The sequence below is a fragment of the Canis aureus genome, chromosome 24 (genome assembly GCF_053574225.1).
Source record: "Canis aureus isolate CA01 chromosome 24, VMU_Caureus_v.1.0, whole genome shotgun sequence".
NCBI lineage: Eukaryota > Metazoa > Chordata > Mammalia > Carnivora > Canidae > Canis > Canis aureus.
In genome coordinates, this window is record NC_135634.1 from 11,262,702 (window position 1) to 11,287,870 (window position 25,169).

Sequence of the window (25,169 nt, forward strand, 5' to 3'; positions counted from 1 at the left end):
CTCTTTCCAGCTAGGTGTATGACTGTGAACAAGAAGGGAACCATTTGCCCTGGAGAGACAGTAGGAGCAAGGATAGAGGGAAGGGACCGATCTCTCCATCCGGATGCTTTGCAGGAGCAAGCAGCATGGCCCCAATTTCAGATGAGTAATGACTCCAATTGTGGTTCTCTCCCCTTCTGCTAGAATTGCTCTTGCCAGTAGACAAGAGCTGCTCTTGAGCTAACAGGACTGCTAACAGGACTGTGTGTGTGGGTGTGGATATAGGCTCCTTTAAAATTCTGTCACCTAATAGACCCCTGCTAGGTCTAGACATCACAAGAGGCCCGCACCTACAGTTGTACACTAATAAAATAATAATGAATAAGTAAAAATTTAAACGTACGGTTGAGACCAAGCATGTCATATTTTGTTTCTGGAAATGTAGCATTCAAAGCGAGAGACTTTGACCATGTTGTGTATGTTGGATGGGTTTTGTGATATGCTTCTTCCTTTTTTTTTTTTTTTCTTAAGATTTTATTTATGAAAAAAAAAAAGATTTTATTTATGTATTCATGAGAGACACAGAGAGAGAGAGAGAGGCAGAGACACAGGCAGAGGGAGAAGCAGGCTCCCCACAAGAGGCCTGATGCGGGACTTGGTCCCAGACCCCAGGATCACACCCTGAGCCAACCCAGGCATCCCAATGATATGCCTCTTCCTTATTTTACTCATCGGCCACTGTCTAGAAAGCATGGAGGTAGGCACATATACATGGATTGGGCAGATGTAATAGGGCCGGCATTGAGGAGAGAGAATAGGAACGCATTTCAGTAAGTACGTAAGATAAGTAACTTGCGTGATGTGATAATGCCTTTCATAGTGTAAGGTCAAACTTGAGGTGGCTTTAAGCTACCTAGACCAGATCCTTCCCAAGGGATCTCCCTGAAGAGCAGATCTGATGTAGCAGGTCTGGGGGGCATTTCTAACCAGCTCTTGGGATCTTTGGGATAAACGGTGTCTACAAAATTGCTGGAACCTCGAACTAATCAAGGAGACCTGAGCTCCCGAGGACAGGGCCTGGGCACATGTGTCTTTGTGGCTCCAATCCCTGGGGCAGTCCCTGGTGCTGCTTAGGTGCTCAAAAGGTACCTTTTTGAGAGCTAAAGCAATTATTGTCTGAGAGCCCATATGCTTCCCAGCCCCTGGGATGGGAGGGGTGTGGGGGCCCATTGGTGTACTCATTTCTGACCAGCCTGATTATCTCTTTATAGCCAACTGCAGATAGGAAGTGGTAAGTCAGACTGCAGAGGTGGGGCTCTTAACCATGGGGAGAAGTGATAGCTGGGGCCCTGGCCATAGGAACGCGGCACAACAACATACAAGGAGAAGCAAGAAGCAAATAACCACTGTGGTTTGGGATACTTTACTCTCCATTTTGGGAGATCTGTGTGCATGACCATCTGCAGCTCTGTGCCTCAGTCGTGTCTCCCCCGCCCCCCCCCCCCCCCCCCCCCCGTAGGCTGTGTTGAGGATTAAGAGTATATCAAGTGATGAGTTGAGAATATTGCCTGGTATTCAGTAAATGTGAGCTATATATTTTATATCAGGGTTCGTATGTAAATGGTTAAGCTTCAGCCGTCAGGAAGGTTTCTACCAAGTGAGAAATCCAGTTCCAGAGGCCACATACATGCATTATTGCTTCGCTGGTAAAGGAGTAGGTGTAAATTAACACGTAAAGCAATTCCTCCAGAAAGACTGGGGAGTGCTCAGGAGAGGTTGCTACTTGTTCTCTCTTGGTCAGGAATTTCTTAATGCAAGAAGTGAATGTCAGGAGCCTTCTACTTAGGGGCAGGGGGAGATGCGCCAAGGGACAGGGCATGGTAGTGCCAGGGCGGGTACAGGATGCGAGGTTCCACGTCCCTTGCTCAGAAGACCTGAAACTAGGCTGTCACTTTACAAAGGAGGGCACATTTTTTGGCAGATGCTCATGTGTTTAAGGCCCCTTGCATTTCCTTGTGTTTGGTTCTGAGCAGTTGTAGAAATGGATGGCCAAAGGTGAGGGGTGCTCAGGCACAAATCCCATCTGCCTCCCAGAGGTGCTGGGCTTGGCCAAGGGGAGAGACTTGCCTCTGAATAGTCGGGGAAGAACTTAGCTACTTTTGATAGACATTCAGCTAGAGGCCTTGTGCCCCATACACGTATTGGCGTTGAGGCCTTTAGAGTTAGAAAGAAGGCAAGGCAGAATGGTTTCTCAGAAAGCTTTGATATGGTTCTGTTCCCCCACATTTCACCTCATATGCTGTGAAAATACCCAGGAGTCCTCCGGAGTTCCTTGATCTGAATGGTATTCTTGCACCTATTCATAGGGACAGAAGGGGGTGGTGAGAAGCCACGGGAAGGGAGTGTTAGTAAGTTCAGTGTGTATGATTTTAATTTTTGCTATGTTGTCTGGTTCCTTGATTCATATGCTTATTAGAAGTCTTTCTGTCAAATGGTATAGAGAAACAATATTTACATTTCTTTTTTTAAAAAATATTTTTTAAATTTATATATTCATGATAGACAGAGAGAGAGGCAGAGACACAGGCATTGGGAGAAGCAGGCTCCATGCTAGGAGCCCAACGTGGGATTCAATCCTGGGACTCCAGGACCACGCCCTGGCCCAAAGGCAGGCGCTAAACCGCTGAGCCACCCAGGGATCCCCTACATTTCTCTTTCAAACGTGGAGCTTGAGATTGCTTCTGTAAACACTTGTGAGCCAAGACTGGACTTTCTTGGGAGGTCCGAGGAAGGCGGTGGTGACAGTGGGGTCATGGCTGGGTGGGGACTGGCCCATGCCCTATACTCTGTACCCTTTTGTAGCTCCTGAATTTTGCCTTCCACATGTGTTGCCTTTATGAAATCCCATGATGGCATCATGTCTTTGGGACAGTCAGGTTTAATTTAATGTTGTTTTGGGATCCCTGGGTGGCGCAGCGGTTTGGCGCCTGCCTTTGGCCCAGGGCGCGATCCTGGAGACCCAGGATCGAATCCCACATCAGGCTCCCGGTGCATGGAGCCTGCTTCTCCCTCTGCCTGTGTCTCTGCCTCTCTCTCTCTCTCTCTGTGACTATCATAAATAAATTAAAAAATTTAAAAAAAAATTAAAAAAAAATTTAATGGTGTTTCATACAGGAATGTAGAGGGTGGTTTCTAATGACCCTATTTATACTCTTCAGGCTCTAGAAACCTGCACATTCTTTGTCTCACAAGGCGTTTCTGTGAAAAATGCCTTTTAAAGGAGAAGGTTATGCCATCCAGTGCAAGTTCTGCTCTCCATGCATGTCTGTATATTGTCTGAACACGATAAAAGGTAATTTGTACAATAGGGAATGTTTTTATGATTGTGCAAGGAAGTCCAATATGGTAGAGGGGCAGGATGAGCTCTAAACATGGCTCGATGAAAGGTTATTTGCGCCTGGAGCCCTTTGTCCTTTGCTTCCTAGCCACAAAGTCCTCCTGGGGACTCATCGCATTTTCCTCTCCAAGTACCCCCAAGTACCTGCTCGCCCCCTGTCAGTTAGACATGGCCTGGAAGTCCAGAGACCTCCATGCCACTGGCCTAGCCGTGGACTAATGTGATTCTGGGCAAGGTTAATAAGCACTCAGGGCCACATTTTCTCCTTTTGGATTCAGAAGAGATTGGATCAGGATATTCTCTTTGGGATGTCCAGTCCTAAGCAGGAAGCTGGTGACATTCCATGATTATGGAGCTGCTGAAGAGCTCCATGCAGCTTGGTGTCCATACTGTAAAAGTAGGTGTAGAGTGGGAATAGTTGTAATCAGATGTAGTGGGAAACAGAAGGTCTGCTGTTAGGTTGGTGCAAAGATCTTGACTAAGAAGTATCACTTTGCCTGTATTAGCTCAGAAATAATGAGCCAGGCTACTAGTGCAGCCAGTGGGGGAGCACAGTGTAAAAGTACCCAGTAACCAGCATCCACATAGTCTACCAGACTCCCACTCCCTCTTAGGAATACTTCAGAAGAACCCATGCTGGTCAGAATTTTGTGTTTCCTAAGTGCATCTCTGGAAAGAGTGAGCAGTCTTGGACCAAGTGTTCCGTGGTCCCATGCAGGGCTCGTGGATGTTTACCCATAGACAAGAGCAAGACCTTCCTAGCAGGGGCAGCCAGTTGCTGGTGTCAGGTGCTTGGCAGCAGCATCCTGTTGTGTGAGGCATCTCCTACAGAGGTTTTGGAATGTTGGGACAGGCCATGAGAAGCTTTAGTCCCAAACTACCTCTCTAGGGAAGAGGCTTGAGAGAGATGATTTTCCAAAGGACTAGCCAGCCATGCACATCAAAACATACACAGGCCCCATCAAAGGAGAAAAACTGCAGGCTTGCTGGTGTTAATCCAGCAAGCTTGAGTTCAGAATGCACTCTCAGCAGCAGCAGCAGCAGCAGCAGCAGCAGCAGCAGTGAGAGCGGTCTTCTCTTGGAAACGGTGCTTCTGGAAAAATCCTTCCCAGTATTCTTGCTTCTGCCTCTCTTCCACCTCCTCATATGTCTCCATAGTGGAATAAAGAAAGAGGTCTGACAGAGAAGGGGCAGCAGGTTCTTCCCTGCTACCAGGTACCATATACAGAGAAAAGAGCACACATGACTTTTTTTTTTTTTTAAAGATTTTATTTATTTATTCCTGAGAGACACACAGAGAGAGGCAGAGACACAGGCAAAGGGAGAGCCCAATGTGGGACTCGATCCCAGGACTCGGGATCACACCCTGAGCTAAAGGCAGACGCTCAACCGCTGAGCCACCCAGGGGCCCCACACATGACTTTTTTTAAAGTCCGCTGCTTTTGATGGGCTGTGACAGGGAACCAGTTCAGGGGTCTTGAAAGGCCACTGCTTTTCCAGCGTTGGTGAATCTTCAGGGTGCACAGAGCACCTGATTTCTAGGAGGAGATAGCAGTTGAGAGCTGATGGTCCTGTACTTGCATTTCTCTCTGCTCGGGAGCAACCTTCCCTTTGCCGCTGCTCCTCAACCCTTGCTGCATTCTGCGATAGACTAGCCTGGGTGCAGACCATGGGACACCTAGCACCTTTCATGGGCTTCAACTTCAAGGGTCCCCTTCTTAAGGGCATTCTGCCCAAGGTCCTTTAGATTTGTCTTAGTGGACATGACCCAGCTGATGACCAAGCTGCTTTGATGTGGAGATGGATTCATATAAAAATAACACCGGTGTGTTGAACAGTGCACACTCAGCCGTGCCATTGAGTTCACATAAGGTTCAAAGGAGGACAAAGGATGGCAGATAGTCAAATTTGCAAAAAAAAAAAAAGACTTCACTTGTACAGCTGAAGTTCAGATGTCTTAAATATCTGCTCTCTGGACAGAAATCCGATAAGGGTTGTATTACAGAAGAGGGAAAATTTCTAGTCTGTAAGCCCCAAAGAAGCCTTTGCTTATGTTTGGGAATGGAGGAGAGTTTGTAAGAGGGTTGACTGGAAGATTTGGGACTGTCCAGTGTGGCAGTGCCAAGGGGAAGAGGTGTGATCAGAGTTTGAAACTCCCTCCAGGCCATGGCAAGGTGAGCCGCAGATTTATCAGCCAGCTCTGGAAGTCAGAGTTTGCCCCTTGTCGGGACTTTCAAATGTCTTAGAATGCGAGGCAGATAGTGCTTTCTGCAGCTGGTAACAAATTGACAGAAGCAGAGGGAGTAGAAGCGGAAAAGGGAAGTGGGCTCAAGAAGAATGTTGTTACTGATAGTTGGATGGAGCCAGGGGTGTTTGGAGTTTATTACCAGTCTTTTGCAAATGCTATCATGGACATGCCTGTTTACAAACAAAGCACACTTTGTGGCCAAAGACAGGACTCTTGGCCAGAATACACCAAGTTTGACCAAGATGTTATTTCTTATGTTCTTGGCTCTCCAGATCTGGGCTGCGTGGCATTTTGGAGAGAGGCAGGACAAACTCAGTGCCTAGGGTGCCCATCTGAGTTGTCTTATTCACATTCTGTGGTCCTTGTAAAGTGAGATGCAGCCCCAAGATGGACAAAACCCCGTCTTTGAACCAAATTCCAGAAGATTTCCCTGCTCTCTCCTGGGTGTTTTCTTCCCCTTACCTGGGGCCTCACTTCTCCAGCTGTGCTATGCCCTCCACACAAGGGGCTTGTGGCTGGCTCGTGCATTTGGCTCCAACTGTGGGAGCCCATGAGTGAGTCGCCCTGCTCCGGCTAGCCCTGCCTGAGTTGGGTCGGGGTGTGGAGTTAAGGGCTGGAATCTAGCCAGGTCACTGGCCAGAGGTGTGGAGAAGGCCTGGGATGCCATCAGGAGCAGTCTGCCCTGGATTGGAAGGTGGCCTCGGAGGAGAGGCACAGGAAAGGGAAGCCTCCAGCCCCATCCGACTGTCAAGGTCACTGCCCCTTTAACTAGAGCAGACCCAGACATTATGTGTGGACTTTTATTTGAATTCTAGAACTGACCTTGTGTTTCACTGTTGATAATTTATAAAGTTTCACATTGGCATTAAAATTGAGGTCAGTAATAGATCAGCAGTGGACATCACAAGACAGGGCAAAGGCTCCTCTAACTTAGATCTACCTGCATAGGCTTTGGTGCCAGGAAGACCTGGGTTTTTTGGTTTTGGCTGCAGTGCTGCCTCGGGATATGGACCTGCTCCAGGCCTCACTCTGCTCATCATTCAGGCAAACACCAGCTTCTAGGGCGTCTGAGAATCCAGGGAGTGGCCGACCAGTGTTCCCGGCTCGCAGCTCCATGTGTAGTAGTTAGGCAGATGTTTGTTCCCTGTGTATGTCACTCCCCATTTTTCTGTGTACCTTCTAATGGTGGTAGAGATGGTGCATTTGTTGTCAGAAATGCACACCACGATATACACCCCTCTAACAAGGTTCCTCAGCAAATGAACAGCTAGGGGAGACCTTCAGAGCAGGTGCAGACAGCCCTGAAAAGCTCAGCTCCCTTCCAACTCGGGACACTCGGCAGCTCCACAAAGTACACATATGACTTGAAGGTGGTATTGTTGGTGTCAGCCTTTGGAAAGTAGGGAGAATTTGGGACCCCAAGAAACATGTCAGTTGCATTAACTACTTCCTAGCTGTGAGAAAATTGGTCAGTCTTATCTCTATGAGGTAGCTGGTAGTTCTTTATACCTGCAGAATGCATTTTATTTCTTGTCCCTGCCAGTCTCACGAGTTTGTGTTCTTATTCATGGGAGCAGAAGGCAGCATTGAGCATTACTGATGTTTGCTGAAGATTAATAGTAAAAAGCGTATCTTCAGCTCTGCATGAGGAGCTGTGGGGTCCTTCTTTGGAAGTTGCTAGGCAGTGGCCGATGGCCAGAGCTGGCACCAGTGTCCTCCACATCAAGATGGAGATCTATTCCTTTGGACCAACTTTGAAAAAATTAGTACTAAGAACATAGACTCCGTTTGGAATTTAAACCTTTCAGGCGTTGCTGCGAAAAGCCTTTGATTTAATTTGTATATAAACTCACTTTCAGCTTAAGTCTTTTTTTTTTTTTTCAGCTTAAGTCTTTTAACTTCGTCATAAAATACCTCAAAGTCTGGTGGCAGAGGCATAGAGTGTTTGTTTTGTGCCAAGAATTAGCATATCCATAAGCTAAATACAGCTTTCACTTTGTCCAGGCACGAGTTGTTTGTAATTTCTAAATTTGGGGCCTTGTAGCAGAGTGGAAAGTTCCACAGAAGCAAAGCAAATAAGGGGCTGGCTCTTTAAAAATTCAAAATATACTGTGGACTTATCCGAAGTTAGAAGCGGTATACAATACTCTATAAAAATATATGTCCCCCTTTTTTTGAAGTTTATTGTTTTAGTAAGGCGTCCCTGGGATTTCTTCCAGCACAGATCAAGGAAAATTGGTGCAGGGTTGAAAATACTTTTATGTTTAAATAAGAAAATGGTGTTGTTCTTAGATGTTTGTTTGATTAAGCGCTCCCATAACTAAAGAACAGTTACAGCAGTTACATAAAGGGGCATAGAAAAAAATGCATTCTGAACTAGATTCGCTTTAGTTTGGGAGGTGGTAGCCTTTCTTCTCTCCTTTATTTATGTGACTCTCAACATGTGCTTCATTGGGTACAGTAGCAGGTGTTTTTGCTCATTTGTTTGGTTTAGGCCCAGCACAGATACTTGTGATTCGTACTACAAATAATCCTCAGCTGACAAACTGGAGAGCAAAGACTACTAGCTACTGTGGTGACTGCCACCAAGTCTTTCTTTTTTTTTTTTTTAATTTTTATTTATTATTTATGATAGCCACACAGAGAGAGAGAGAGAGAGAGAGGCAGAGGCATAGGTAGAGGGAGAAGCAGGCTCCATGCACTGGGAGCCCGACTTGGGATTCGATCCCGGGTCTCCAGGATCACGCCCTGGGCCAAAGGCAGGCGCTAAACCGCTGCGCCATCCAGGGATCCCCCAAGTCTTAAGATTTACTGTAGACTTGCATTTTCGATAATCATGTAAGAGTTCAAGTTTTTAAAAGAAGCTCTTTGAGAAGTATAGAATTCATTCATTCATTCATTCATTCATTTGGCAAATATTGCTTGTGTGCCTCTGTGTGCTAGTACCGAATTACCAAAGTGTTTGCCCTTATGGGGCATAATTCCTTGGGGTTCTCAGCAGATACTGTGTAGTTGCAAGCAATTGGCTGAGGACCCTGTTTTTTGTTTTTTGTTTTTAACAATGAATCCAACTAGAGTGAATGCCATGCTCTCACCACCTACTTTCTGAAGACTGAGCTCTTACTACTATACTAAAACTGCTCACAGTTGCTTCTTTTTCTAATTAGATTCAGTGATCTGTCATCATTCCTCACCCTCGTCTCTCTGAAATAGCTAATATGGTTGGTCGTTCCCATTTCCTGCAGACTCTCCTTTTCTGGGTCTGCTGCAGGAATTCACATGCACATGTGTGTGTGGGAGTCACCGCTCACTGCGAGGGCTGTGGAAAAGCCTTTGCCCAGAGGCAGTCTGCAGAGATGGGGCTAATAGCCCTGGGCAAGGAGTGGGGGGGTGGGGTGGGGTTGAGGTGTTCAGGCCTGAGCCCTCAGCACCAAGCTAGGGTTATTGGATTTACCAACTAAAAATACTGCATGCCCAGTTAAATTTGAATTATAGATAAGCAGTGGATGCTCTTCTAGCATGACTCCTTTTTGCTAAAATAAGTATTTGTTGGCGCATTTGGGACACAATTATGATACACTTGGAACATATTTACACTGAAGCATTAGTCTTTGTTTGCATGAAATTCAGATTTAACTGAGTGTCCTGTATGTGATCTGGTAATTCTCTGCCAAGCTAACATGAAGACCCTCTGTGTCGTGGCTCCTGGCACCTTTGAAAGGTGAGGGTGTGGCCGGTAGAGAAACTTCTTTCTTTAGGGAGCCCATCTGCTTGTGGACTCTTTTTAGAGTTGCTCTTTCCTCTTTATTCCCTCCTCAGCTTTGCAGAATGTGCTTGTTCTCCACAGTCTCTTGCTCGTCTCCTTGTCTCCCAGGGTGCTCTGTCCCTGTCAACATGCACCTTTCCCTGGGAGGCCCCATCCAGAGCCTCCTTGTCAGATTCTGATTCGCTCAGCTGCTTGCTGGACACACCAGTGACCTGAGGATATTTTGACTCTGTTTGTGAATGTACACATTTCCTTTTTTTAAGATTTTATTTATTCACGAGAGACACAGAGGCAGAGACACAGGCAGAGGGAGAGGCCAGGACCCCGGGATTATGCCCTGAGCTGAAGGCAGATGCTCAACTACTGGGCCACCCAGACATTCCAAATAGACAATTTTCTTAGCAATCACAGATAAATTTTAGATGAAAATATTTCCGAGTGAGCTTCAGTTTAACTCAGTTAAGTTTTTTTGGGCACAGATAAACCGCTTAAATTTTGCATTTTTTTTTTTTCTGAAAGCATTCTCATTAGGGTAATTATTTTCCATTTATGTTTTCAAGAAAGATTTCCTGCATCTGTTAGCCCTTATCTAATATAGCCGACTTTACTCAGTGTAGTTCTGCCACTGTGTGTTCTGGGTCACTTCTTCCAAGCCTGGTTTTTGCCTAGATCCCACTTTGCAGTTGAATTCTTCATGCACGATTTGGCCTCTGTCAGCTATGTGTATGTGTTATTGTCTCTTGATGGTATGTTTGGTCTACCGTGTGTGGCTAATTCTCTTCTCTCTTGTGCTTCTGGCCCCTCGGTATATTACGGATGGGAGCAGAGAGAGACCAGTGGGCCCAACTGGTCAGGGCCATGGCAACTCAACAAAGGCCTTGCCCTCCTCAGCCCTGGTGCTTCCAAACCCAGACTCAGGATTGGTCTCCCAAATTTGTTTTTCTTGACCTCACTACTTGAGGAGCCCTCCATCTCCCCATCAAGCGGACTTGAGGTGTTAAGAGTTTGCTTTGACTTGTTATCCCCTCCTCTAATAGTCAACCATTTATTGCATCCTGTTGACCCTTTTTTTCCCTCTGGCACAGGCATCTTCCTCTCTAGCCCCACTCCAGCCGTGACCTCTGTGGTGGTGGCTTTCAGTTCCCTGCCCTCCATCCTTCTAAAGCCCTCAAGCATGTTCTCTCTGTACGTTCTTTCATATTTCATTTCTCCCCTGTTAAATCACAGGCCCTTCTAGGCCAGGGACCTTGAGGCTTTCTCCGTGCCCTGCAGTTCCTAACAGGGTGCAAGCAGTGGAACATTCAGGAAGTGCCACTTTGGATGAAGGATGGTGCTCTGCCCGCAGGGCCCAGGGCCAGGCTGGAGGGCTGCAGAATGGGGCTTCTCAGGGCAGGGGTGTGACCCAGTAGGGCATCAGGTGGTCCAGCTGTGGCACCTCCTCACCTGCCTGTGGCACCTTGTCCCCCTCACACACAGGTAACCCCAGCACTGGGAGACAGTGCCTGCCTGGCTGCTGGCCATCTGGCATCCTTCCCAGTGACATTTCTCTTTGACCTTTCCTTTGAAGAAGGGTTTTGAAGCAACATTGTGCATGTAGAGGTCAACAAAGAAGCGTGGATGATATGCTGACAGAATGTGAGTTAAAAGGCAGGAAGTGAGGCTGCTCGATACAACCAGGTTGAGGGGATGAGCCGAAAAAAATGCCCATGAAGTAATTCTTTAATCATTTGTCTTGAGAGACGTAAAGTGGGACATGGAAAACAAACATTTCCATTCAATGTATACACAGTTCGGCAAAACAAATAACTGGGCTTTGTGAGTGTCCAGACCTCCTGGGAGGAGGAAAGCGGCCCCTCGACTGGGCGTGCTTCCCCCCACCCCCGAGGTCAGAGTGGAAGAATCAGAGGAGCTGCCCCTGTGGTAGAGCAGATAGAGCAGAGCATTTTCTTTTTCTCAATGAAAGCAAAAACTTCCACATTTGGCCCATGAGCCAGATGGATGAAAAGGTCCCTGGGGTGGCATGGTGTCATCCCGGGGATGGACCCTCAGCTGGCACCACTTGACTGCACACTTTAAAAGGAGCACCCAGGGGATCCCTGGGTGGCTCAGTGGTTTGGTGCCTGCCTTTGACCCAGGGCGCGATCCTGGAGTCCCGGGATCGAGTCCCACGTCGGGCTCCTGACATGGAGCCTGCTTCTCCCTCCTCCGGTGTCTCTGCCTCTCTCTCTCTCTGTCTATAATAAATAAATAAATCTTTAAAAAAAAAAAGGCAGGGGTAGCACTCCTCAAAAAAATAAAATAAAATAAAATAAAATAAAATAAAATAAAATAAAATAAAATAAGCACCCACTGAGCCTTGCCGGCACCTGAGTGACACCCCGAGATTAGGATGGCTGTGGTCGCCGCCAGCTCCCGACATGCATGCTGCAGAGGACATCCATCTTCGTGCTACAGAAACCAGGATACTTAAGTATTTTAAAATAAAAATTAGTGGCTAAAAACTCAGTCATTATTGATTACAGTGTTTATATAAAATCATGTATTTTACATACATTGGCCATGTTTATTTTTTTTAATAGTTCTAAGCCAGTTTAAAGATCTCTATGCAACAGCCCTGAAGTCTTTTACCATCTGAATTAGGGTAGATAGAAATAAACCAGACAATCAACTTAATTTTATGTTTTAAGCTATATATTTGCATAATGCCTTGTCAATTACTGAATACCTTCATTTTATAAAAGCACAGTTATTTTGAGTACTTAATCTTCACATCACTTCACAAGCTGACTTTTAATAAGATCTCTTGTAAATTAAGATGCTAATAAAAGTAATAGCAAACATATAGCACTTACTACGTGCCAGGTGCTCTTCAGTGCATTGCACATGTTAATTCATTTGAGCCTCTCCCAAAATCTGAAGTAGCTGTTGCTACTATTATCCTTGTCTTGCAGAGGGGATAAAAGGAACCCAGTTTTATCTGAGAATTTAATTTCTATCTTGCCTCTCTGCTCCTTGATTTTCACAGTAAGGAAAAGGCAGGGATTGGGTGAGTTGTAGATGAGTTAAGTAGTATCCTTATTCCAGTTTTCAGATGAAACAGGAGGGTTGAGTGAGTTGTTCATGATTGCACAGCCAGGGCCAGGTAGGGCTTCTAATTCCTCAGGTCAGTGAGCAGGTGTAAAATGGCACATAGGAAAATTTTTTCCCACTCAGCGTGACTTAAAATCAATAACGTAGCTTAATAGGAATTTCCAGGCCTTCCTACCCAGGTGCAGAGAATGTTCAGAAGAGGGACCACTGCACACGGAAACTATTTCATCTTATGCCATAAAGACAGGGTGAGGGACTCCTGGGTGGCTCAGTGGTTTAGAACCTGCCTTCGTCCCAGGGTGTGATCCTGGGGTCCTGGGATCGAGTCTCACATCGGGCTCCCTGCATGGAGCCGGCTTCTCCCTCTGCCTGTGTCTCTGCCTCTCTCTCTGTGTCTCTCATGAATAAATAAAAAAAATCTTAAAAAAAAAAAAAAAAAAGACAAGGTGAATGCATCTGCTTAGGGACTCGCACTCAGGTAGGAGGTACTAGATTTTTTTTTTCTTTGTTGGCCGGTCCAGGTAATGTGATTATGTGCATGAGGCTGTGTGGGAGCTTACCTGTTATGTCAGGAAACTTTCTGCCCTGGGGTCCTGACCTTGTCCTTGTTACCTGATTTGTTTAATGTGACTGGGCCTGCTGTGCATAGACTAGAAGGCGACTTTGCTGTGTTCCTTGGTGGGGGCGTCATGGGGGCAGGAGGTGTTGCTGGCCAGCTAGGGAGGTGGCAGAGGTGGCTTCAGGCGGGGACCTGGCTGAATGAAGAGGGCGGGGATGACTCCCACATCAACCACTTCAAGCTCTGACAAGCACCCACAGATTCTGAGGCTCAGTTTTTTCATTTATAACATGAGGATTGATTGATGATCTATGCATCTGAAACACTGGGCACAGTGTCTGTGACATACCAGCTGCTTAGATTTTATTAAATTACGTTGAAGACTGAAAAAGAAAAGCCTTTTTATAATGCAATGCTGTTGTTCTAACTAATCACTAGAATCTCTCTAGGCATTTTTGAGACCATGCTAGGTCTTGGGCAGCTCACATTGGAGGAGGAGGGTGAATCATCAGGTGGTCCAAGGCCCCATCCAGCTGTGCAGTTCTATAATAGAGGCATTGTGTTTGGAGGAGGCCTGGCCTGCCCACATTCCTGAGGTGGCAGAAGCAGCTGCAGACATCCAGAGCTCACTCCCCCTAAGGCCAGCGTCATCAGAGCCTTTGCAGGGAACAGATGGGACTCTCAAGCTGGGTGATTAGTGGTGAATTTAGTAAAGCAACTGTTTACAAAAGCAGGGCCAGGGTTAGGGGTGGTCCTACTGTGTTAGTGGTCTGGGGTGGCCAGGGGGCCCTGAGTGGCCCAGCACCCTAGACCTGGAGGAACAAGGGAGGGTTTCGTGACCACGACTGGCTTTGTTGGTGTGGGGTAGGGGAAAGACCTTCTGTCACAGAGCCTCCTGCTGGCCCCAGAGAGCTCAGAGGGCATTCAGGTTGGCCCCCGGTATGTAGTGGAGGAGGGTGAAGGGTGGCTCTGGGGCAAACAGAAGAGAAGCTGATGTCAGGCTTTCGAGGACAAAGACCATTTAGGTGTGTTGTGCATCCTCACATTTTGATTTGCTTTCGGTAAGACACAATTCTTAAAATGTTGAAATGATTAGACAGAGGCCCATTTTGAAAGGATTTAAACTGATGGCTTCTTTGGTAAAATTCCTTCAGTTACTTAGAATTCTGGAGACTTGCTTGCAAGCTTTCAAATCATTCAGTGTGTTTGGATTTGGGTTGCCTCATTAGTAAATAAAGGTATAGATTAGATCAGGGCTTAGCAAACTGGTTTATAGAGGGCAGGTGGCAAGTGGGTTAGGCTTTTGGGGCCAGATGTGGTATTTGTGGGTTTTTTTTTTAAGATTTTATTTTTTATTCATGAGAGACACAGAGAGATAGAGGCAGAGACACAGACAGAGGGAGAAGCAGGCTCCATGCTGGGAGCCTGGTGTGGGACTCGATCCCACGACTCTAGGATCATGCCCTAGGCTGAAGGCGGCGCTAAACCGCTGAGCCACCAGGGCTGCCCCAGATGTGGTATTTTGAATAATAATCTTTCTCTTCCTTTTTCCTCCTGCTCAAAAAATAAAAAAAATAAAAAAAACCTGTGAAAAACACTTTTAACTTGTGATTGATACAAAAGTAGGCCAAGGGCCATAGTTTGCCAACTTGTGGACTAGGTCTCTGTTTCCCTAAGAGCAGTGTGTGTGCCCTGTGTGCAATTTTAGGGAGTGCACAAACATTTTTTTCTTAACATGTATTAGAAAAAAATAAGAGATGACACGTTTGGAGCTCACTGCCCATACTTGGCTGTAGCCATCAGGTTTCTGCAGGAAATGGATGGCATTTCATTGGATAATGGAGCGGAGTTTAATATTTGAGTCCAGATCATTTTGGTGGTATTCCATTTGAGCATAATACAAGGGTTTCTACAAAAATACTTAAATTATGGAAGAGGTAGATTCCTTTAAGGAAGAATGTTGTAAGTAACAATATGCATGCTACAAAGATACAGCCAAAACTCATGAAGGAGGTGTGAGAATAGACTGGTTTGGAAAGTAGTAGATCGTCCTGACTCTTTCCTACCACTGGCATTTCCTGATAATTTCTTATTTGGGAACTGTTGTACACAGATGAAAACGTGGTCAAGAAGTGGCTCAAGAAATTTTGTGTGAGTTAATGGGAGAAAACAAGAGGACAGAGCCATTTTTAAATTGAGTCCCAACTGGTACACATGGCAGATGTGTCTGGTGCCTTGCCCGCCTTGCTCCCCTCTCCTGGGGAGTGTGGTTCCCTGGGTGGGAACCCTTCAGAGTCCTAAATCACTCCCTGCACATTAGGTTTCCCTAACTGTTCCTGTATAGAATTGTACCAGCATAGCCAGCTATTTATTTAGCCCCAGGAGAACAAATTAAGTCTATCAAAGTACAGAAATTCAGAGGCCAGGGCTTGCAAGTACTTGCTTAATTCCCTTTGGTAATCACTAGGCTGGTGCAGGCAGGCTCCTCTTTCCTGGACCTGGGCCACCTTCCTGGCCACATGCAAGGCTCATGTCTTTATAGGCTTCTTCAGAGCTGCCGCAGGGTTGGGGACATGTCCGTGGGAGGAGAGGGGCGGGCTGACACCTGCCTGCAGTGAGTTGTACCCAGGGCTCATAAATGCCCAGGAGAGGAGTATGAACTCACTTGTCAGGGGTGCCTGGGCAGACAAAAGGCTGCCACCAAGCCTCATGAGCATTCTGAACATTCAGTGCAGAAAGTAGTATATGTGCTGCCGAAGCGAGCACTCAGTGCAGAAAGTATTCCAAAATTTGCATCCCGTATGTTTTTCCTCCTCGCTCCCCAAGTTGGGCATGTCTTTTCCCTGCCTCACGGTGATTTATGTGTGCTGGTAGTGCACCTTGATGATCTTTGGAAATTCTGTGCCAGTGCTAAGAGACCTTACTGATGTTTTTACTGCCTGTTGGTCTTTTACTTCTGATTACCTATTAAAGTCTTCCCATTTTCTCTGAGATCCTGGGCCACATAGGTACAGAGTGAAAGGTGTTTCCCCTGTATCCTGTTGAATACCTAAAAGTTAACCTAAAAGCTTAACCAAGTATATTTAACCAATGCCACTCTTCCTTAGTTTTATTGTTCACGATGAAGTATCTGTGCTGCGTGTTAAACCTGGAGCTTATGTTTGTAGCCCAACTGAATAAGAAAAGGCCCAGTGCTTGCAGGGAGAGTGTATTAATAAATAGGAGCTAATTTCACGTTGGTTAAATGCTCAAAGCAAAAGGACTGTTGCATATAATAAATGGCTTGTGCAGGGAGGTGGAGCTTCTCTTACCAACTGCAACTAGCTCTATAATTATTGATTTCTGGGGGGGAAGTGTTAGAATTTTGATTTGAAATGGAATTAAAGTACATGGAAAAAGTGCTGCTGTTGCACACAGTGTGCGTAGAAGTCCTGGAATCTGCCCAGGTGCCGTTCATAGAAAACCGTGCTGTAGTAGTCTCTGGTGGATTTTGGGCTCCTCTTAGCTTTTATTTATTTATTTTTTTGTAACAGCTTTATTGAATACAATTTAATACCATAAAGTTAATCCATTTAAAGTATAAATTCAGTGGTTTTTATTATATCCACAGTAAGGCAACCGTTAGTACAATTTCAGAACGTTTTCGTCACTCCTAAAAAGGGAAGCTGTATGCATTAATGGTCACTCCCCATTCCCTTCTCCATCCCCACTCCAGCCCTAGGCAGCCATTGATCCACTTTCTGTCTTTGAGAGATTTCATATAAATAGAATAACACGGTATGTGGCCTCTTGTGACTGATGTCTTTCACTCAGCCTGGCATTCTCAAGGTTCATCCACATGGTAGCATGTGTCACTGTTTCACTCCTTCGTGTGGCTGAGTGATAGTCTGTTGTATAGATGTTTTGTGTTTTATTTATTTATCATTTGATGGACATTAGGGTTGTTTAACCGTTTTTTGGCCATTCTCATCATGCTGCTGTGAACATTTGTGTACAAGTTTTTGTGTGGATACATGCTTTCATTTATCTTGATTATATATCTAGGAGTGAGTTGCTGGGTCATATGGTAAGTATGTTCAGTTTTTTGAGGAATTTTCTTAATTAAAAAAATTAAGTATTTAGTATACATTTTTTAGGTGTACATTTCAGCAGCATTAAGTACATTCACATTGTTGTACAGCCGTCACTACATTCCTCCTCATAAGTTTTTATGAAACAATCATCACCATCTCTTGGCTCCCAGAAAAGAGAAGTAACTTCAACTTTGACTTGGCAAAGGAACTGATTAACAAAAAAGAGAATCATGAATATAAGGGATCATATTTTATATTTATTGATATCAGGAGAGTGTTGGCACACTCTCCAGTATAGGGCCAAAATTGGTGTGCATATTTTTAGGAGGAACCATCCCAGAGCTAGAAGGGATCATGAAGAAGGTTTGCGTAGACCATTGATGGACCTTGTGCTGTTGGGACCCCTTTGTACTGTTCCACACCTTCAGATTCCATGTCACTCAGCCCTGTCTGGGGAGTGCCTGCCTTCCTCCCTTAGCCTCGTCAGGCCTTGACCTTGGCCACTGCCTCCTCTGACCATTCCATCTTGGGTCTGTTGCTCTGAAATGCCCCCATGTCTCCTTTCTCTGCTGCTCATTTTGGAGAACAGCCTGGAGTTTTTGTATTGTATTCATGTATTTCACAAGTACCTCTTTTTTCTTTCTAAATATTTATTTTTATAGAATTTATTTATTAGAGAGCATGCTCAGGGGGAGGGGCAGAGGGAGAAGCAGACTCCCCACAGAGCAGGGAGCCAGATGCAGGGCTCAGTCCCAGGACCATGATCGGGATTATGACCTGAGCTGAAGGTGGATGCTTCACCAACTGAGCCACCCAGGCGCCCCTCTGTTTTCGATCATACATCACTTCCTCACTGGCGAGGACTGTATTTTATTAAATTCTTTGGGTTCAGTTACTGGCAGAGAGAAATGCAAATGTCCAAAGTTGGTAGGTGCTGCAGTCTACTCCCTGTAGCTTGTTAGTGCGATAATTCTTTTAAAATATTGACAAACCACATAATTAAGAGCTGATTATTCACACGTCAAACAATTGTTCACTTCAACTGGAGAATTTCCTAAAATAGCAGCTCCCCCTGGCTGCATTTATCTATTTGTATAGCTCATTAGCTATCTGGCGGAAAAGTTTCAAAATGCCGACCAGGAGCCAGTGCATTTGCAGAATAGGATGAAATGAAGACAGAGTGTTTCTGAAATGATGTCACTTATTCAGGGACAGTCTCCCAGGAATGTATTTACTTTACAATGTATGGGATCTGTTTATATGCATAATCTCAATTTATTACTATTTTTAAACAATTCCATGAGCTTAGTAGTAGTTTCCTTTTTGGAGAAGTAAGGAAACGAAGATTCAGAATAATTTGCCCCAGCTCATTGAACTGGTCAGTGGTTGAGCAGAGACTGAAACCAAAGTCGCCTTGAAGACCTATCTTCTGCATCCTCGTTCCCTCGCATCTCTGTGTTTGCTAAGTGGGAGAATCCTCCTTTGTGTCTGATTAAAGTGTTACTGTAATTATGTGATGGCCCATTGCCCTAGGGGACCTATTATACTCTCATGTAGAGTTTCAGTAGTATTAAAAATAATGGAGCATCCGAGTGGCTTCAGAGTTGGATGCGCCAAGGTTTGAACCACGCCTCAGCTTTATGACTACTTTACAAAGCTGGCTTGGCTTAAGTAAAATGGGTATAACAGCTGCATAAACTCCAAGGCCTGGTTTGAGGTTTAGATGAAGTCATGCACAGACAGTGCCTTACAAGGGGCTGGCACCTAGTGGCTATTTAATAGGAATGTGAGCCATTCTTCTTATTGTTACTGCCATGGGGGGTGGGGTGGGTGGGTATGGTTGGCTTTAGATGCGTATTTATTACTCCTATCAGGAGGCAGAAGTCAGAGGCTGGTTGGTGAGGGCTCTGAAGGGGGAGGGAGGGAAGTGGCAACACGGAGAGTCGGAGAGTCGGAGAGTCGCTTCTTTGTACCTGCCCTCCCGAACACGTGCCCTCCCTCCCTCCATGTCTCCCCTCTCTGTCCTGCTCTAATCAGTGTTTCCCATGATGGCCTGGGAGGATTTCTGCATTCAGTGGTGAGTTGGTCCCTTCCAACTCTTAGAATTTACGATTTTGTTTTCCAGATCTCAGGCATTACAAAATAGAGGTTCATGGCTCCTTGGTGGGCAGAACATTTCTGGGAGAGAAGTGGTCATCCTTGTGCTGAACACTGCTTCATCTCTGTGCTTTCTCCGAGGGTCCTTCCATTCAAACGCTGCAACAGTGTGTTTTGCAGAGCAAGAGGACCATTTAATGAAGTGGCAATGGGATCTTTCTGTCACAGCGGAGTCCTGTTCTGATCTTCTGTGCCTCGCCTCCTGGAGCTGTAAAATGGGGATAAGACATCCCCCTGGGGCTCTTGTGAGCTCAGGAGGGCTCAGCCTGTTGCTTCCTTTCCCTCTCAGGGGCCCTGCCTGGCCATCCTGGCTCTTCCATGTTTGACCTTCACCTTCCAAGGTCACCTTCACTCTTTTGCAGAGTCACACAGAGCACCTGGGTTTCAGACCTTCTACAAGACTCACTCTCAGAAATGAGGACTCAGATTAATAAGTGAAGCATGTCTTAGCCTATACTACGTTTTTTAATTGTTTACTTTTTCCCATCTTCTGCTTGCCTCTTCGTTATTCTCAATCCTGGTTTGGGGACACTAGAGGGTTTTCCAGGGATGTGGTGACGAGGTTTGGCTTTCTAAGCATGAATACATGTTTGTTTGCAGATGTTATTTGTAGCTTTTTAAAAACTAATAGAATTCTTAAACCAAGTTCACTTAAAGTCTGTAGAACACTCTACAGTCTACAGTTTCTCACAGTGTGGCAGGCTTTCTCTACCTTGGTGCTGTGTCAGTACCTCTTTGTTGTGCACACCGTCCCAGGCATTGTGGGATGTTCAGCAGCATTCCTGGCCTCTGAGCACTAGATGGCAACACCAGCATCCCTCAACTGTAGTGGCCACAGATGTCTACAGGCATTGCCAGGTGCCCCTTGGTGGGAGCAAAGGCATCCTTGAGAACCATTGCCCCATAACCTCAGACTTGGCCTTTCTGGGTTTCTTCTGCCGTTGGCATTGCCAGGAGATGTAGGCTAATGGGACAAATGGCCTTTACTGGTCTCTTGCAGGACACAGCAGAGAAGGATTCTGTGGCCTTTTCCTAGAGTATTTTGCATCTTTGAGGAAGGTTGAATCATCAAATTGTGAGCCCAGTGGTCTTTTCCTTGGTGCAGTATGGCTGGAGTAATTTTAATTTTTGAAGGGTTGGGGGGAGGATAAATACCTTGCTGTAATTTCCTAGACCAGATTTCCTTTAGAGTTTGTCATTTTTTTCCCCTAATAAGTTTTATAGAATCACAAATGGCTATATGGAGTCTGTGGTCTTTCAAACAGCATTTATACTTAAATGTTACTGCTGTCTCAGAGAGGGGACAGAAACTGGTGTAGGTCCCTGATACAGATGGGGTTAGGGTGGACATTGGAAATTGTTAGAAGAGGTGAGGTATTCACATCCTCACGTGGACACTGGTATCCAGTCTGTGAGTTTTCCTGGGAAACCACTGAGTAGCAGCTGTAAAGCCCACAGTCAGCGGGTAAAAGACACCACGTTATCATTGAGAAAAGCTGGTAAGTGAGCAACACATGGTCACATCAAATGTGTTGTGCTGTCTGTCATGGAGCTGTGGAAGTCAGAAAATGTGGGTCTGATGGGAGCGTAGGGGAACATAGTATTTTGGTTCTTGGTACCCTCTAGATCTGCCCTGTAGAAATGCATTACTTCAGTTAATAAGGGTCCGGTCGTTTCTGGGTAGATCTAAAATGCCGTTTTAAGTCTGGGAGGCTGAAGGAGAGAAGGAATGGCTCCCATATTCCTGTGGTCCTCTTAGCACAGCCGCTGGGATATCGTATTCATGATGCAATTCCTATGGTGCCCACGCGGCAGGCCCCTCACCAAACGGGATGAAGGTCTGAGAATCTGTGTGCACAGTGCTGGATCCTTCGATGATGCCTGGAGGCCTGCCCTACTGGTGCCAGGGACACTGCAGTCTCTTTTCTGTACTTCAGGCTTTAATACCATCCTCCATTTCTTCCCCTGAACAGAAAAGTGATTTCCGTGTAACTACTTGGCAACCTCTTAGCCTGTGCTGCCTTTTAACCAACAAAAATCTTACATTGAAATTCGAAAACTATTCACGCCAAGGAAAAAAATTAATTATGATTTCCTTTTTTAAACTACAAATGCTCTCCTTCCAGGGTTCTGACATCTTCATGTGCCCTTGGCAGTTCCACAGGTGCTCGGCCATCCCAAAGGAGCTCTGTTCTTGCCAGAGCTCTTGATTGGGGTGAGTAGACCTAACAGAAATCCCCTAGCTGCCTTAGACTGTGCTTCCTGGAGCTTTGTTCCTTACCATAACTGTAGCATCTGGCCTCCTAGTGGGATGGAACACATACTTACGTAGTTGCAGCTCATCTTAATGTAGGGATAATCTCATGGAATTGCTTTAGGAGATCAGAAGAGTGCTTCCTCCAGTTAATATTTCCAACATTTTTACTTTTCAAAGAGGCGTTTCCAGTCATAGAACATAAACTCCAGGCAGTCAGGGGTTTTGGTCTAATAAGGTCACTGCTGCATCCCTGACTTCTGGAACCATATCTGGCACCCAAAACATTTGTGAAATGAGGAACAGAATAAAAACACATTTTACAGGCAAAGCCGCTGTTTAAGTTGCCAAAAAGTGGGGCTTTACGTTTAATTACTGGGAAAACATTTTAGTGGCTCATCAATATACTTAATGAAAACATCTGATTCCTTTTCATGTCTAAATTGTCCAGTGGAAATACGTCTGCTGATATTTTCACGTTATTTTGCATATATCTTCTTGCCAGTGGGCCGGGAGTCCCCCATTACACAGAGCCACCTGGCATCCTCGCCGCACCTTTACAGTCCAGCTTGTCAGATGTGGTATTGAAATGCTGCTTGCTGTATTTACAAAATAAATGAAATTGAATTCTTAAAGTATGAAGTGTATGTAGCATTCTCATGACTCTTTTTAAAAAGTGAATTGTCAAATCTGTAGAAATAGAATAAATCGGCTGGAACATTCTTGGATTAAAGAAAAGCAGTACTCATGAATTTATTCGCTATGCATTCCAATCCCATTAATCCTGATGAGTTCAGGCTGGATTAATGTATGGTATGCTTTTCTTCAGGACTTCTAAGTTGAGCATTAACTGCTTGTATACCGTGACAGGAAAATGTGAGCAGGGTAGGCTTTCATGCCCAAAGAAGCAGGAGAACAGCTTTTGTGATGTGAGTACACATCCAGCTTGGCCGTGTTCATTGGACTGGACAAGTCCGTAAAGCAGCGTTTCTCAAACTGCTTGGTCTCAGAACCCCCTTGTACTTGGTGATTACAGCCTATTGAGGACGTGAAGGAGTTTGCTAATCAATGTTTATTATATTACAAATTAAAATTTAGAACTTCAAATATTTATGTACTAATCCATCTAAAAATAACAACAATAAACCATTTCATGTTAATGTAACATTTTTATGGAAAATAACTAGTTTCCAAAACAACAAAAAGTTAATGACTAGTATTGTTTTACATATTTATAAATCTCTTTAATGTTTAGCTTGATCGGAGGCAACTTGATTCTTAGTCTGATTATGCATCAGTTGGTTTATGTATTGTTTTAGTTGAAATATGTAAAGAAAATGCAGCCTCAAATGGGTGCTTGGAAAAGGAGAAGTCCTTTAGTAGCCTTTTTGGATAATTATGGTGGTTCTTTGATACTGCACAAAAACTTGAAAGGAGGTAGTTGGTGCCACAGTAGAATGTGAAGCCATATCCATGGGCTTTTTGTATTTGAAAATAAGTTTGTTTTGTACTTTTAAAAAAATTCCACTTTGTACTTTGAATCAATCATTTGTCCATGTATGATTCTGTTTCAGTGAATTACTATCTTACGATAGTAATTATGAGATCTTCTAAATGTTGACAGATTTTATCATGTAACTGTTTTCTAAAAATTTGTTATTATCACCACCAGTGTTATCAGAAAACTTTTTAAGTTTTGGGAAACTTCCTAGTTCTGAGTGATGGATGTAAATTTTCCAAAATTCTAATGTTTTGTTTGTTTGTTTGAAAGTTCAAATTTTTTCATTGGCAGCAAACATTGTCAGTTGTTTTCCTTCTAGATTCTGCTCCTTTTATTCCAGAGTTTTCATCCTAAGATACTGATTCAATCATGGCTCTTGGCTGTCTCTCCCTTCCCCAAAGGATAAAGCAGGTTTTCTTGGCTTGGCCACAGGACTTGGATGACTTTGCCCCCATCTCCCAGCACTTTGACAGTTTCCAGCCTTGTTTCCAGCCTCTACAGTTTTATTTTTGTTTTATCATTGGCTTAAAACCACACACATTTATTGTCTTACAGTTCTGGATAGAGGTCAGAAGTCCAAAATAGGTCTCACCAGGCTCAAGTCAAGGTGTTGGCAAGGATGTGCTTGCCATTCTTAAGACTCTTGAGAAAGAATCTCGTTCCTTGTCCTTCCCAGCTTCTAGAGGCTGCCTGCCTTCCTTGGCTCTTGGTCCCCTGACATATTCAAAGCCAGCGATGGCTGATGGGGGTCTCTCTTATATTGCATCTCTCTGACACTGACTCTCCTGCACCTTCTTCCATCTTGTATGGACTTTAGTGATTCCATCAGACTCACCACAGGAAAATCTTCCTATCTCAAGTTCAGCTGATTAGCACCTTTATTCCTTTTGCAACCTTAATTCCTCTTTGCCATGTAACCTAACATATTCACAAATTCCTGAGATTGGGATTGGGATTTGGACGTTTTTTGGAGGGTGGCAGTATTATTCTGGCTGTCACATTCAAGCCTCTCTGTTTTCACATTCACTTCCTACTCTGTTTATATTGGCTAGGTTTGTTCTCTAAATACCACTTAATTGCATAAGGCTTTTCTCAAGTCTCCAGGTGGAGCCAGCTACTTTCTCTTCTACAGAGACAGACTCACATATGAGCTACACCACCTTAGCACAGTAATGCATTTGTATGTTGGTCTTCCATATTGGACTATGGCCCTCTCAGTGCCCTGTGGTGCTTGGCACATGATAGAGAATGAGCAATGTGATGTTAATTTTGGACATTTGGTTACGGGCTATGTTTTGATGCTATTGAATGAATGTTCAGTTTCTTTGGTATGATAATGGCATTACAGTTCTGTAGGAGAGGGCAGCTCAGGTGGCTCAGCGGTTTAGTGCCACCTTCAGTCCAGGGTGTGATCCTGGAGACCTGGGATCGAGTCCCACATCAGGCTCCCTGCATGGAGCCTGCTTCTCCCTCTGCCTATGTCTCTGCCTCTGGCTCTCTCTCTGTGTCTCTATGAATAAATAAATAAAATCTTTAAAAAAAAAAAATTCTGTAGGAGAGTGTCACTATTAGGAGTTACCAAAATACTTAGAGGTCAAGTGTTGTGATAGCAATTAGAGCTCACTACCAAATGGCTTGTGAGAAAAGCTTATATTTATATAAAGATAAAGCAAATATGGCAAATGTTGAATATTGGTATACGTAGGTGAAAACTTTGTAAATGTTCACTGAACTTTTCTGTAGGTTTGGATGTTTTTGAAATAGAAATTGGAGAAGAAAAAAAAAAAGAAATTGGAGAAGAACGAAGTATTGATGTAAAATGAATGTATGAAAGCTACAGGCCAGGATAGAGTAGGATTTCAGTTGTTGGGAATCTGGTTTGCTGCTATTGAAGTTATAAAACTCTGATTAGCATCTTCATGTGCGTCTTTGGCATAATGATAATCCTCTCTGGGTTCACATTAGTGCAGATTATATTCAGGAGGCTTAATTAAACCTCTCCAGCTCCTGGGTGAGCACGTGAGCATGTGCGAAGTAGAAATGGTAAGATCAAGGAAATGAAGAACTTTATATGTTGCTCATCAAGGAGCTTCTTCCTAGGATGGACTCAGTGACGGTGACTGTTCCGCTTTCAGATAGTGGCGA

The 25,169-nt window shown here is 44.7% G+C and overlaps 1 protein-coding gene across 7 annotated transcripts in view; it reads left to right on the top strand.

Moving 5' to 3' along the window:
* SLC7A1 (solute carrier family 7 member 1) overlaps positions 1-25,169 on the top strand; it is a 139,713-nt gene that overhangs the window by 71,795 nt on the left and 42,749 nt on the right. The gene's annotated exons all lie outside the window — the stretch shown is intronic.